This window comes from Mus caroli, unplaced genomic scaffold (assembly GCF_978045245.1).
Source record: "Mus caroli unplaced genomic scaffold, Mus_caroli_1 scaffold_4, whole genome shotgun sequence".
NCBI lineage: Eukaryota > Metazoa > Chordata > Mammalia > Rodentia > Muridae > Mus > Mus caroli.
In genome coordinates, this window is record NW_028227259.1 from 118,817,993 (window position 1) to 118,832,422 (window position 14,430).

At 52.5% G+C, this 14,430-nt stretch overlaps 1 protein-coding gene across 4 annotated transcripts in view; it reads right to left on the minus strand.

Annotated features, from left to right (window-relative positions):
• The window catches only part of Trpv4 (transient receptor potential cation channel subfamily V member 4), a 36,446-nt gene extending 31,545 nt beyond the window's left edge, over positions 1-4,901 (minus strand). Inside the window, exon 1 of one of the 4 annotated variants that reach the window (XM_029478038.1) lies at positions 4,838-4,901. The gene's annotated coding sequence lies outside the window, so the exon portion shown is untranslated. The remainder of the gene's footprint in view (positions 1-4,837) is intronic. The other 3 variants (XM_021162133.2, XM_029478039.2, XM_029478040.2) reach the window with 3 other exon arrangements.
• Positions 4,902-14,430: the final 9,529 nt, after the last annotated feature.

The window sequence follows — 14,430 nt, forward strand, 5'->3', positions numbered from 1 at the left end:
GTCACGCTTCCCCTGAGTCCCTCTACAGATAAGGAAACTGAGGCCCAGTCAGGCCCACCCACACCTACTGGCTCTCAGTCAGAGCTTGTATCCAAGAGGGGTTCTGATGGTCCTGACATACTGACATGTCTGTCCTTCCCTCCTTCCCTCCCTTTCCCAGTTTATAAGCATTCTCGAACCTTATCTGTGTCAAGGTGACATGGGAGGAAACCAGGCCAATGGGTCCCCACCGGCAGTTAGCTCCACAACAAGTTTCCACTCCCCTCTTGGGGTTCCCCCTCCCCCAGAGCCCACAGGCTCATTCCCTTGGAACATGCATTGCACACACATGGACAAGCACAGGAAGACCTGCCCATGGGCAGTCATCTGTTCTGTCACCTGGGTGGACCCCAAGCCACTCCACCCTCAGGAAAAACAGTCGCCCAGGGGACTAAGGAGCCCTTTGTGCAGGGCAGGGAGAACAGCATGTGTGTGGGGAGAGGCCGCCTTACTCACTACCCGAAGGGAAACACTGATTCCCTGGCCGCCCCCTCCCCACTCCACCTCCTGGGGCCCGCTCCAACCCCTCACTTCATCTGAGGCAGACCTGAGAAGGTTTCCTGTGTGCCTGGCCTGGACCCTCCCTTACCAATGAGAGAACAAGACCAGAGAGGTGGGTTGACTCCCCAGGGCTCACACAGCTAGGAGTGGCCTGGGCCCTGGGACAGAAAGGGGAAGCCATGGTCAGAAATGAGCTCGAAGGAGGGACGGAAGTGAGAGTCACGGCCAAAGGGACCTGCCTGGCCAGCTTACAGGATCCAGTGCATAGGACCCAAGGCAAAGGGGGCCAGGCCAGGGCAAGAATGGCAAGCAAAGTGGCATGAACCTTATCCTGGCAGAACTCTGACCGATACCAAGTTCTGGGTGACAGCCCTGGGAACAGAGAGGTAAAGACACTTCCTGGAGTCACACAGCAGCTGATGGCAGAGCTCAGAGAGGTCACTTCAAGATGGCTTTCATGACAAAGCTGAGCCAATCGCTGGCTTTTCTGGGACTTGAGGGGACCAAGAGTTACCGGATGCTGGCTTGCAGCTCTGCCAGGAGGAAGCTGAGAACCTCTAGACTGGTGGTTCTCAACCAGTGGGCTGCGACAGGTATTTATGACTCAAAACAGTCGCAAATTACAGTTATGAGGTAGCAATGAAATCGTCTTATGGCTGGGGATCCCCACAATGTGAAGAACTGTATTAAAGGGTCGCAGCCTTAGGAAGGTTGGGAATCATGGCTCTAACTTTTTCCCTTCCCATAACTCGGGCATTCTCAGATGTAAAGTGTCCCCCGTGGGAACGAGGCTGTTACACGTGACCAGGTGACAGAGGCTGACTGAACTGAGTTAATTCCACAGTGACCCCACAAAGCAAGCGCTCTCATGCCCCACATGGGAGTGCTTGCTCAAATGTGCAGATGGGGAAACTGAGGCTGGAGGAACACTTTCACTACCTGGGAGCCAGGACTCAAACAAGGGCAGCTGGCTTCTAAGCCAGGAGAGCGGGAACCGGTGAGGGTTCCTGGCACTCAATCAGCGCACAGCGCTGCCGCCGCGTGGCGAGGCGGGCAGGAAGACTCCATCCTCTGTTAATGCAAGTCTAGCTTTGCCCGATGCTTGGCATGGAGGGCTCCCAGGATGCCAGGAAACATGCCCTGGAGGGGGCTGCAAGAACCCGGGAGAGGGAGGAGGCCCAAGTTTCAGGGCCTGTCAGGGAGCCTTAGGCTGGCAGAGCAAATCCGAGAGCAAGCCCCTTTGACAGATAAGGAAACTGAGGCTTGGAAACACCCAGCAACCACCCTAAACTCCCAGCAGAAAGCAGCAGGCTTAAGGGTTCAGAAGCAGTCCGGTTATCCCCTATGGTTGTAGGACCTCTTTCTTAAGTCTCAGGTCACCCCCACCCCCCATGAAAGGTCACAACAAATGGGGACAGGACACCTCATGGATTTGGGAATCAAACAATTAAGACATGGGTGGCCCATTCAGAGCTGAGTGAAGTGACTTTGCCCTGCAGACCTCAGTCTCTCCCTCTGAATAATGGGTACAAGTTTTGTTACCTGAATGTACTGAGCAGATTCACTTATAACAAGTACTCAGTCCATTCTCACACCTAGTAACTGGTGATGCAGCCCAGGCTTGACTAAGGCAGACTGAGTCTGTACCCAGAGTTCACTGCTCCAGCTACGGGGCCCAGGACTACAAGAATCTCCAGAGATCAGAATTAATCTTTAACAGGTGCTTGCAGTCAGCGATGTGGAACATTCTAGATGCCCTGTGGCACGAAACAAATGTTCTCTCAGATCCCCAGATCCTGTTACAGATAGGAACCCATCTCCCAGGTCCTGGTTGGAGAACGAATGGACTGGTCCCACCACCACCCCTGCAGTCAAACAGGAAGAAACTGAGGCAGAGAGCAGGGACTGAAGTAAAAATAAAGAAGTAAATATGCCAAGGCTCACCGGCCCCCTTCTCTAGGTATACAAAAACACTGCGACCCACTTGAAAGCATTTGCTCTCGGATTGGGGTGTAGCTCAGTGAGGTCCTGGATTTCCGGACGCTACCGGGTCCCCCCCCAGCCTGGGGACCCCTGAGCTCCCTGAACATTCCCTGCGATTGTGTCTGCTCTACAGCTAAAAGGATCTTGCTATACCACACAAACAATGGCGGCATCTCACCCTTCCCACCCCCCACCCCCACCCCCAACTTTCAGCGCTTCTAAGTTGGCCTTGGCCTGGCTCACACAACTCTGGACAAATGGAAGTGTCTCTGCTCCCCACACCCTACATCCCCCAGCGCAGAACTGGCGAGACGTGTCTCAGGTAGTGCAGGTCCCTCCTAATGCCCTCTACCCCAGTCCTGTATTTATTCTTCAAGGTGCAGCCCAGTCACCACCTTGATCAAAGGCACCCTGATGCCTTCTGGGTCTGTCTTCCTCCCTCAGGCATGAGACAATACTGCCCACCAGGAGCCACAGCTGTGGAAGGGACAAGAGTGGGGCAGATCAGCTCGGGTCAAACCCCTCACACAACTAGGCCAATCTCAATCTGAGGGGCCAGCATCCTGTGGTACCGAGCTTCCAAAAAGCCCCTACTGGGGACAGGGAAGCAGGTGAGGGCCAGAAGAGGAGGAGCCCTTCCTTCTTGGACATACGGCATCTGGATTTCCTCGAAAGTCCAGACACCTTCTCAGGGCTCAGAGGAATCCTCCACCCAGGCACACCTCAGACTCCAGTGGATCTCACACAAATGTCCTCTGATGCCACCATCACTTCTGGCTTCAAAGAGAACCAGAGCAAAGCCAAGAGTGATGTTTGCCAATTGTGGGGAGGCCCTGCTCCCAGAGAGGTCCAAAAAAATCAAGAAGGAGAGGGGAGGTCTCCCTTGGTCTTCTCTACTGCAGACAGGAGGAAGGCATTAAAACAGCCTTTTCGCCCGGCAGTGGTGGTGTACGCCTTTAATCCCAGCACTTGGGAGGCAGAGGCAGGTAGATTTCTGAGTTTGAGGCCACACTGGTCTACAAAGTGAGTTTCAGGACAGCCAGGACTGCACAGAGAAATCCTGTCTCGAAAAAAACCAATAAATAAATACATACATAAATAAATAAAATAAAATGGCCTTTTCCTATTCTGTCAAGACAGTGTGGAGACGGAATGGTCAGCTGCGGCAAACCCCTCCAGGGGTCCCTCAACAGCCCCAGAATGTGTTCCCATAACAATATTAAAGAAGTACCGGAGTCGGGCGTGGTGGCGCATGCCTTTAATCCCAGCACTTGGGAGGCGAGGCAGGTGGATTTCTGAGTTCGAGGCCAGCCTGGTCTACAACGTGAGTTCCAGGACAGCCAGTGCTATACAGAGAAACCCTGTTTCGAAAAACCAAAAAAAAAAAAAAAAAAAAAAGTACTGGGGTTCAGGCAGCTAGGGGACTAGACCAAGGTCACACCGCAGAGGAGGGCAGAGCATGCCCAGAGTCCACCCAGACTGTGCTCCTAACATAGTGATGTCTGACAGACACCTCACCTTGGGCAGCACTAGGCCTGAGCTGTCCCCACATGGCCAACAGCCAAGGCATTCGGGCTCAGCTCTGCCAGAGTTTCTTACCTCGCTGAACAAAGATCACATGCGATGTGCGCTCAGAAGTACAAGGTTCGTGCCACCCCCTCCCCAGCCCGAGCTGAGGACTTCATCCCTCGGTACTTCCTAACCAGGGCTGAGGACAGGCCAGTGGGGAGGGTTTTCAAAGCAGCCAGCCAGCGCCCAGGTTTCAACTCACTAGGCTGCATCCTATCCTTACCCCCAAGCCTGGGTTTCTTCACCTACACAGGGGACGGGGCACGGCTGGGCTGGGCCCTTCTGGAATGGAAGACAGTCTCAAGGGAGTCTGAAGTTGGATTTTTCAGTCAAATGGGGAGTTTGGAAATCTCTTCCTGTCCTAGGAGGCCACTTCGAGTCTCCAGGGTGAAGCTAAGGTTAAAGTTTTATCTCTCTAAAACTCCAAGAAGCAGCTCTGGAAGCTGCGGACTCGCAGTTCCCTCCCCCGCGCCCATCCCTGCCACGCGCCCTACCTAAGTGGAGCTTGTCCGGGGCAGGTGGCCGCCCCTGGCCTTTGGTTTCGGGACTCGGGTCTAGATGACCTAGATCTGCACCAAACTCCCCCACCCCCAGGCGCGGGTCGGCGCCCAATCTACAGGTGACTTTCGTGGTGGCGTCGCCTCCCGCTATCCCGCGCGCGGCGGGGACGGCGAACCTCGAACCCCGTCATTGGGAGGGGTCGCGAGGAACTCGCGGACCCCTTCCCCGGAGCGGCCCCACTCACCTCGGGACGCGGGTGCAGCGCCGCCGCTTCCTGATCCCTCCGGCCGCGTCCTCCTCCCGCTGCGCTTCGGCCGCGCCGCCCCGCGGGGTCCCGCCCACCCGCGCCCGCCCACCCCAGGGTCCTCCCCGGCCTGCGCGCCGCCACCTGGCTCCGTGCCTCGCTCTTCCATTCATCCCTGGTTCCTGCGCCCAGGCCGTCGCCTGCCCAGCCCGGGAGCCCGCTTGCCCGGCAGCTCACACCCATCAAAGGCTGGTAGAAAAATGCCCGCGAGGCACACCCGGCACTGGAGAGGACTCTCCCGCCACCCACCCACACACTACCCACCAAGCCACGGCTCTCCTTAAGTCTGAACCTCAGAGTCTCCATTCTGCACCTCCACCTATAGCCATCATCTGGAAGATGCTAGGGGCACCAGGTCTTTACAGAGCCCCTAACACCACCGTTCCTTTTCCTAGGCTGGGTGGGGACTGCCTTGGTGAGCCTAGCGACTTCCTTGCGGTCCTTGTTCAGCCTGCCCGCGGCACAGTACTAGGGATGACCAGCCTGGGCAAATAGCAGGCCAGCCGGGGGCGGCGGGGGGGGGGGTTAGAAAGAAGGATTGAAGGGGCCTAAATAAAAGCCAACATGGCGACCAACTTAAATCTTAATAGCTAACTCACTAATTAAGCTGTGTGTTTGGAGCGGGGTGGCATTGTCAAGTAAACCTCTTTTAGCTGAGCCTGAGGTGAGCTGGGCCCACTTACAGTTGGGAAACAAGCCTGGATAGGAGGGTGGGCCTCCGCAAGCCACTGCCTGGGGGTGGGGAAAGAACATCGCTATTTGGGTGGCCCTGGTCTCCAGCAGAGTGAGCTGGCAGCTGTCTGGCAGTCGTGAGGGGATGTGTGTGATGCCCCCTTACCTCCCCCACAGGAAGCCTGAAGCTCAGGCCTTTCACACCTGAAGTTGGGGCTGAACGGAGGCAGAGGCATCGATCCAAGAGGCTGACTTGTTCTTCAGGGTGGGGAGGAAAGAGCCTTCAGCACTTAGTTGCCTTGCTCACCCAGTCCCATCTCACAGACTGGGAAACTGAGGCTCCCATGCAAAAGAGACTGTGGCTCGGCCTAGGAGGCTGGTGATTGACAGCTACAAGGACACCTGGATAAAAATTCTGCCCTGCCACGGATTAGGTAAAGCCCCTACGTAGATAGATGCTCGGGATTCTTCAAGAGGATCCTGAATCTAGTCTACAGGGCCAACACTTGGGCTTAGCAGATGCTTTTACAAGCTTGGGTTGAGGGCCCTGGCCTGGGAGATGGCTCAGTTTGGTAAAGTGCCTGCTGGGTAAACTCAAGGACTTGAGTTCAGCCACCAGAATCCAGATTTTTAAAAATCCCCAATGTGGTTCCACACATTCTCGATCTCAGTGCTAAGGAAGTAGAGGCAGGCAGATCCCGGGGGCTCAGAGACCCTGCCGAAAACACAGCGTGGATGATCTTGAGAAACTCCTAAGGTCGACCCTCTGGCTTCCTTCTGCATCCCACACACCAAGAGCTGGTTGAACAAGGTGTGCCATCCCGACACTGGGATGGCTGAGGCCAACCTGGGCTACACAGCAAGAGTCTGATGGATAGAGTCTGGGTTAGTAGAACCCGGACCTGTTAAGTTCTTGTTCACTGGGTAGAGTTTTAGCTTCACAAGAGGCAGAAAATAGAGGTGTTGGACGGTATGGTGGCTGCATAATCTGAATGTCCTCAATGTCACTGATCTGTGTCCTTAGAAGCAAGACAGGCTGGGGTAGAGGGCTTGCCTAGTGTGTGGGCGTCTTTGTGTTCTGTCCCCAGCAAGTCACGCATAGGCACAGACACGCACACAGAGTGAGGCACACACAGATGTACAACCACACACACACACACACACAGAGAGAGAGAGAGAGAGAGAGAGAGAGAGAGAGAGAGAGAGAGAGAGAGAGAGAGATGGTCTCTCTCATGTACATGCATACTACATTCAAAGTGGTGCTCTTGAGGCTGGAGAGATGGTTCAGAAGTTAAGAGCACTGGCTGTTCTTCTGGAGGTCTCGAGTTCAATTCCCAGCAGCCACGTGGTGGCTCACAACCATCTGTAATGGGATCTGATGTCCTCTCTTGACATGCAGGTGCATGGAGATACAGCACTCGTATACATAAAGTAAGTACCATCATTTTTAATCAGGATCTTCCCAGGCAGGAGCGGGAGCAGAGAGGACAGTGTAGTGAGGTACCCAGCAAACACAAGCTAGGGACACTGAATACCTCGGGACCCCTGTTGGACTGGTGATCCTCCTGCCTCTACCTTGAAAGACAAGAGGCTGTTGACAAGCAGGGCCACTTTTTGCTGGGAGGGAAGAAATATTAGTGTCAGGGAGTCCCATAGAGCCTTAGGGGGAGGTGTCAGTCCTGAATCCCACACAGCTCCAGGGTGGGATGGATCACTCCACCTCCGGGGGCTCCTGGATGGCAGCGGAGGTCTTGTGTCCTGTGCTTATGGGTGCTTCCTGTATGCCAGGCCCAGTGTCGTGTGCTACAGAGATCCAAGAGCTGTGGGGCTTAGCACCAGGTTACAGAACAAGATAATTATACCCCATGTGACAGTTGTCACAGCAAAGATCTGACTTATCACCAGCCCGAGACACCTCCTGCCAACCTAGGAGGGAAAAAGCCGGCAGGCCACTTGTAGAGGATGCTATCACTGGAAGGATTTGAACTCAAGTGGCAGACCCTCGGGCAGGACACAGCCAACAGGAACACGGTCTCTACAGAGAGGGCTACAGAGCGAGGCTTTGGACATCCAGATCATGTGGAAAACCAGCAGCCAGTTCCTCAAATGTTAAGTACACAGTGACACATGACACAGCAATTCCATTTCCAAGGGACACAGCTGAAGGAACCGAAAGCTTGTGTCTGGTAAAAAACACTAGAGTGTGTTCAGAGCAGTGGCATTAGAAACAGCTTAAAAGGAACCCAGATGCTGCTACACAGATCAATCTGGTGGTTGCATCTGTTCAAGGGAGTAGTAGTCTCAGTGGAAAGGGGACACCACCAATTCATCCTTCTATAAAGCTGAACCTCAAAAAAGTGAAGGTCCCCGCCACCCCCCACCCTGCGACTCAGGAGGTGTCATGTAACAGTTTTCTCTGAGATTGAACATTCCATGCTGCAGGGAAGCTCCTTAGGCAGGAAGGTAAACAACTCAAATAGCTTCAGGAAGTTCTTGAAGCTAAAAGATTCACTAGGCTCCTCCCTGCCAGAGAAAGCCTCATCAAGCTGCAAAGACGATGCGATGCAGAGTAACTGTACTGTACTGTACTGCAAAGAAGAACTAGACCTGACCTGCTGTCAGGCATAAACAGAAACCACTGGAGATGCCAGCAGGTTATGCAGTGCGATCCCAGTTCTGTGAGCTGTCACCCATGCTGGGGGTGGCTTTGGTGAGGCAGCTGTCTTTGAGACACTTTTGCTCCTGTAATGGGGCTGGAGAGATGGCTCAGCGGTTAAGAGCACTGACTGCTCTTCCAGAGGTCCTGTGTTCAATTCTCAGCAACCACATGGTGGTTCACAACCACTTGTAATGAGATCTGACTCCCTCTTCTGGTGTGTATGAAAACAGCTACAGTGTACTCACATACATAAAATAAGTAAATAAATCTTAAAAAAAAGTAACCCTGATATCCGATAAAACTCATTGGTTCACCAAGTTGGACTTTGGTGGGCTGTGGGATCCTTGTCTGTGATGAGTGTCAAAAGTTTTGTCATACAATAGTGGACAAAGGCGCTGACAACCTGAGCCCAATCCCGAGGATCCACACAGTAGGAGAGAACCAATTCCTGCAAGTTGTCTTCTGACCCCCACATGTATGCTGGCATGCGTGAGAACACAAAAATAAATAAATGTAATTTTTTTTAAGTGAAAAAGCCAGACCTGAAAGGCCATATGTTGTATGGCTGAATGTTCGGAAAGTGACGGGACTCAGTAGAGCCAGAAGTAACTGTGGTCTTGGAGCCGGAGGGAAGGCAAGAAATGGAGTCACCGTGGTTGACTGGGGATTGGGATTTGTTTTTAGAGCAACACATGCAGTAGAGTTGACTATGAGGTGTCCTCGTAGGTATGAATATACAGAAGATGGCTGGACTACTTGACTCACATAGGAAGCAACTGTGTCCTAGGTTGTCAGGAAGAGATTAGAAGGCAAAGCTGCTCTCTGATGTCAAACAGTTCCTGGTGTGGTCCTGGGCAGTGGCGAGCCTGCCTCACCCAGCCTGGCTTCCTTCTGTATAATGGGACGGTAACCTCTCTACCTGGTGGATGTGTGTGTGTGTGTGTGTGTGGGGGGGGGTTGAATGTAGCAGCACTCACGACTCTTGGGTAGTGCCTGTGTATTCAGTAACTGCTCAGTGAACACAGTCATGCTCAGTGGTGGGTTGTGGGCTGAGAAAGTTACCATCAGGCAGCCTTGCTTTTGTAGAAATACCTCAGAGCGTGCCGACACAGACTAAGTTCGGTAGTGGAGTGCTGTAGTCCTTCATAGTACCTGTGGTGTGTGTCCTTGGAAACCATACCATTATTAATTATCCTGAGACTCTCAGGATGAAGCCACACTGTCCCAACGTGACCGATTTCATGGTTTTTCAGGGCCATATGCAGTTCTGTGACCCTGTGAGCTGGCTTTAGTGTCCCTACTTTACAGATGATGACAGAAAATGTTGCTGACAAGGTTTCTCTCCCCCTCCCAGCGCTGCTCCACCCTGTGTCTCTCCCCATTCCCAACACCAGTCTCTCGTCCCTGGAACCCCTCAGTCCTGCCCTGCACTAGGCCCAGGGCTATTGACTTGGTTCCTGGGGACCTCGAGTAGTTCCCTGAATTATGGGCAAAGTCAGAACTGAATGGAAAGGGGAAACTGGGCTGGAGAGATGGCTCAGCAGTTAAGAGCGCTGGCCGCTCATACAGAGGACCCAGGTTCAGTTCCCAGCATGGCAGCTCTCAATTGCCTGTAACTCCAGTTTCAGGATCCATCCAATGCCCTTTTCTGGCCTGTGAGAACATCTGCATGGATGCGGTACGGACTTATAGACACACACACACACATAGAAAGAAGGGAAGAAATAAAAAAAAATGAATTAGGGAGCCATGAAATGGGGGAGAAGGCATCCCAGGATTTGGCTTGCCTTCCCTGCTGACTGGAGATACTTCAGCAGAACTGAAAAAAAAAAACAAAGTTCCCAGCGGAGAGATGTTTTTCTCAAACAAGGATGTTTGTTTGTTTGTTTGTTTAATCTATATGAGTACACTGTAGCTGTACAGGTGGTTGTGAGCCATCATGTGGTTGCTAGGAATTGAACTCAGGACCTCTGCTGGCTCCAGCCCCTCCTCGCTCTGGCCCAAAGATTTATTTATTTATTATTATACATAAGTACACTGTAGCTGTCTTCAGATAGCACCAGAAGAGGGCATCAGATCTCATTACGGGTGGTTGTGAGCCACCCTGTGGCTGCTGGATGGAATTTGAACTCAGGACCTGCGGGAGAGCAGTCAGGGCTCTTACCTACTGAGCCATCTCTCCAGCCCTCAAATAAGGATGTTAAATGCAGCAACTGAGGAGTTGCTCTCTTAGGGCCAGAATGTCTATGATGCTGGGTTTGACCACAGAAGTGTTCCTCAGTTACCCCCAAATCTAAACGAACAGTGGACGGCATCAAAATGTACCATACATATTTCATTTACAAAAGCAAAGTTCTTTTCTCTCCCCCCACCCCACCCCCTTTTTTTTTTTTACAGTTTCTAACTCAGGCTGGCCTCGAATTCACAATGAGGCTGAAGATGACCTTGAACTCCTGACCCTCCCAGATGCTAGGACTACAGACCTACTACCCAGCCTGCCTTAAGTGGTGCTGGGAGTGGAAGCCAGGGCTTCAAGTGAGCTTCATCCCAGTTCACTAAAGGAATTCCTTAAGGTGGGGGGAGCAACCAGACCACACAGTTCTGCTTCGTTCTTACACTGAAATTTTAAGCTTTGCTTAATTTGAAATATTATAAATTACTTCCCTTCAGCAATGTAAATACAGTGTATATATTCACATATGCATGTGCATGCACACACAGACACACACACACACTCGTGCACTAGGTCTGGGAAATGTGTACTTATGCAGCACTTGCTGTAAGCCAGGTAGTGTGGAGATCTTTGTCCTCTGGAATGCCTCATGAATACAGGAGAGGGAGCATATATACCCAGAGAGGCAAAGACATCTACCCAGAGCTACACAGCCTAGGCCAGGATCAGATGGGCTCCCTCTGAAGTCATGCCCCGAATCTCTTCCCAGAAGCCATGGAGACACAGGGTATGTGGAGGCTGGGGACAATGGAGTGGTTTGTATACCTTGGTCCTGAAGAGAGCTGGCTTCCTTCCCAGAGACTGGAGGCTCCGCCCTGCCAAAGACCCAGCTTCAATCAGGCTCCTCTGGAATTCTCCCTGGGGCAGAAACCTGAGGCCAGGTGGGGTGGAAGCCCCGTCTCCTCAAATGACCGTTACCATGGGCACAGCCACTTGCAGGGCTTAGCCGCTGGGTGTGATGCCATTCCTCTGGGCAGCTGGCCTGGCAGCCTGCGGGTGTGGCCCAGCCGCAGCTGGCCAGGGGACACTTCAGAGACGGCGCAGGGAGGGACTTTAGGGATTCTTAACTGGGGTCCCAGGTTGGCTGCTGGTGTGGATGTAGGTTTGTGAGATGTGAATGAGCCTATCTCAAGCAAGGACTAGGATGGTTTTCGGGAGACGAGGTCTTAGGTATTCTGCTTTGAATTGGCTGTGTGGCTGAGGATGACCTTGAACTCCCAATCCTCCTACTTCCCCTCCCCCACCCCACCCCCCAAAGTCTGGGATAATAGGTGTGTGCCAGCCACCACATCCAGACATTGGGATGCTGGGACTTTGCCTGCCAGGAGAGCGCTTTAGTTACTGAGCTATAGTCCCAGGGCCAGGACCAGGACGTGGAAGACACCCCACCCCCACCCACCAGGTCAGACCACAAAGGCAGGTGATGCTGGTGCCAGTGTTGATGCCAGTCAGGAGGAGCCAGGTGCTTGTTATGACAGGGACTATCACAGCTTCTCCAGGGTCCGTGACAAGGGCCTCCTTGAGCACCTGGCAAACAGCTGCTTATAGTGTCAACTTTGTCACTGTCTTCTCACTAAAACATTTCTCTGTTCTTGGAATAGAAGCCAAGCCCCTCTAGTAAACTCAGCACCTATGGGAGACATCTTCCCTGGACAGCCAGGCTCTGCCTACATGGGCCTCTCTCTCTCTGTCCCTAGCACATACCAACTCCTAGTATACCCAAGTGGTAGAACTTGCCCGTCGTGTAAGAGCAGTAGACCTGGTGTTTGTCCCTAGCACTACCAGGCAAGATAGATGTTCCTCCCTAACTCTAGGGCTTTTGCACGAGCTATTACCAGTCTCTTGCTGTAACCTGCTCAGGTTTCAGCTCTAAGGACACTTCTTCAGAGAGTTCTAGGTCGGTCAGCTCCCAGGTTAAATCAGGACTCCATAAGTAATCCCCATGACAACGGCCCATCTGCCATTCACTCTCAAACCTCGTGACTCTCTCGGCTCTGAGGCTGGGGCTGGGGCCTCTGTGCCATGTTGCAGGATTCTCTGAGCCTACGTCAGGGTCTTGTGCAGAGTAGATGCTCAGTAAACAGGAGCTGAAGGACTCTTTCCAGGCAATCATCACAGACCAAGGAATGACTTAGGGTTAGTTACTAAGTAGCCGTGACTGTCAGCCTTCTCTGGGGCTCAGGGCTGCAGAGTGTGGTTCCCTCCCAGGACACAGGCTAAGGGCTGATGTCACTACATAGCTGGGATAAGCCAGACACTGCTCTTTGGGCTTAGGTCCATTCAGGTGAACAGAGCTGAGAAGCTAGAACTCTGAAATATGCAACCAACACTGCCACCCCCCCCCCATTTAAAGATGACAAAATGGAGGTCCCAAGGAAAGAAGTGACTTACCCAGAGTCATACAACACATTGAGGAGAGGGAGAAATAGCAGCCAGGGGCTGGAGAGATGGCTCAGCAGTTAAGAGCACTGACTGTTCTTCCAGAGGTCATGAGTTTGATTCCAAGCAACCACATGGTGGCTGGTTCCCTCTCTGGTGTCTCAAGACAGCTACAGTGTACTCACACATAATAAGTAAAATAAATCTTACAAAAGAAAGAAAGAAAGAAGGGAAAGAAATAGCAGCCAGATTACAGAACACTGTCTAGAATGTCTGTCTGTCTGTCTTGAGATAGAGTCTCACTATACAGCCAGGCTCACTCTGTAGACCAGGCTGGCCCAGACTCAGTGATCAGCGTGCCTCTGCCTCCCCAGTGCTGAGACTAAAGGCGTGTGCATGTGCTACCGGCATCCTAGGCTGATGTGTCAGCATGAGATCTGATGTGTGGTTGAACAAGAAGTGACTGTGTTGAGGTTTAGCTAATTAAACTGGGGCTAGGTTGTCCCTTGAGGAGCTCTAGCCAGGTGTCAGAATCACAATAAATAAAAAAAAAATTAGCAAAGGTGAGTGTTGACAATCTCCCATGCACCAGACATTTTATTATTATTATTATTTGTTTTGGTTTGGTTTGGTTTTTCCAGATAGGGTTTCTCTGTATAGCCCTGGCTGTCCTGGAACTCACTCTGTAGACCAGGCTGGCCTCGAACTCAGAAATCCGTCTGCCTCTGCCTCTGCCTCTCAAGTGCTGGGATTAAAGGCGTGCACCGCTGCCTGGCAGTTTATTAATTTTTTTTAAAAATATATATTATATGAGTGTTTTGCCTCCGTGTATATGTGCGCATCACGTGCCCCGCAGTGCCCAGAGAGTTCAAATGAGGGCGCAAGATCCCATGGAACTGGAATTACAGACGGTTGTCACCCTAAACGTGAGGACTGAGAATAACAGCCATCTCTCCTGCGCTATTTATTTACTTATTTTTGCGTCAAGCATTTCCAGACGGTATTTTACATGATCCTGAAAAGTAAAGATTGCTTCTGTAGCGCACACGTGGGGAAACAGGGGCACAGAGAGGCGTGCAGACAGACCGACGGAAGAACTGTCAGGGGCTGACCGTGCAGCAGCGGCAGACAGTAAGAGAGGACTTTCGGGAAGCCTGGAGTCAGAATGCGGAAGTGGGCTGTGCCCGCCCACTGTGGGCGTGGCCGCCTGCCGGACGCGGAGGAGGGGTTGGCAGGCCCCGTCCCTGGCTCCCCCAGCAAAGACGCGTGCGGACAGCGCCACCTACCGGACACGCGGAAACTACAACTCACATGCCTTCCACAGTGCAGTTTTTACACTCTCCCTAAGCAGCTCCAAACCGCTGCAGCCTTTCAGATACCGCGGTAATGTTTAAACTTAAGCCTGGTAAGACCTCGGCGTTACAGATGAGGAAACTGGGGCCTGAAGCGTGGAGGGAGCTCAGTCTGTCGGCATCAGGCACACGTTAGAAAGAGTCTGGAGAGTAGGCGTTTTAAGTGAGTGACTCAACAAGCAAATAGGTCAAGCAAACTCTGGACACTGGAGTTTCTTGGCATAAGAAGTTACTTGAG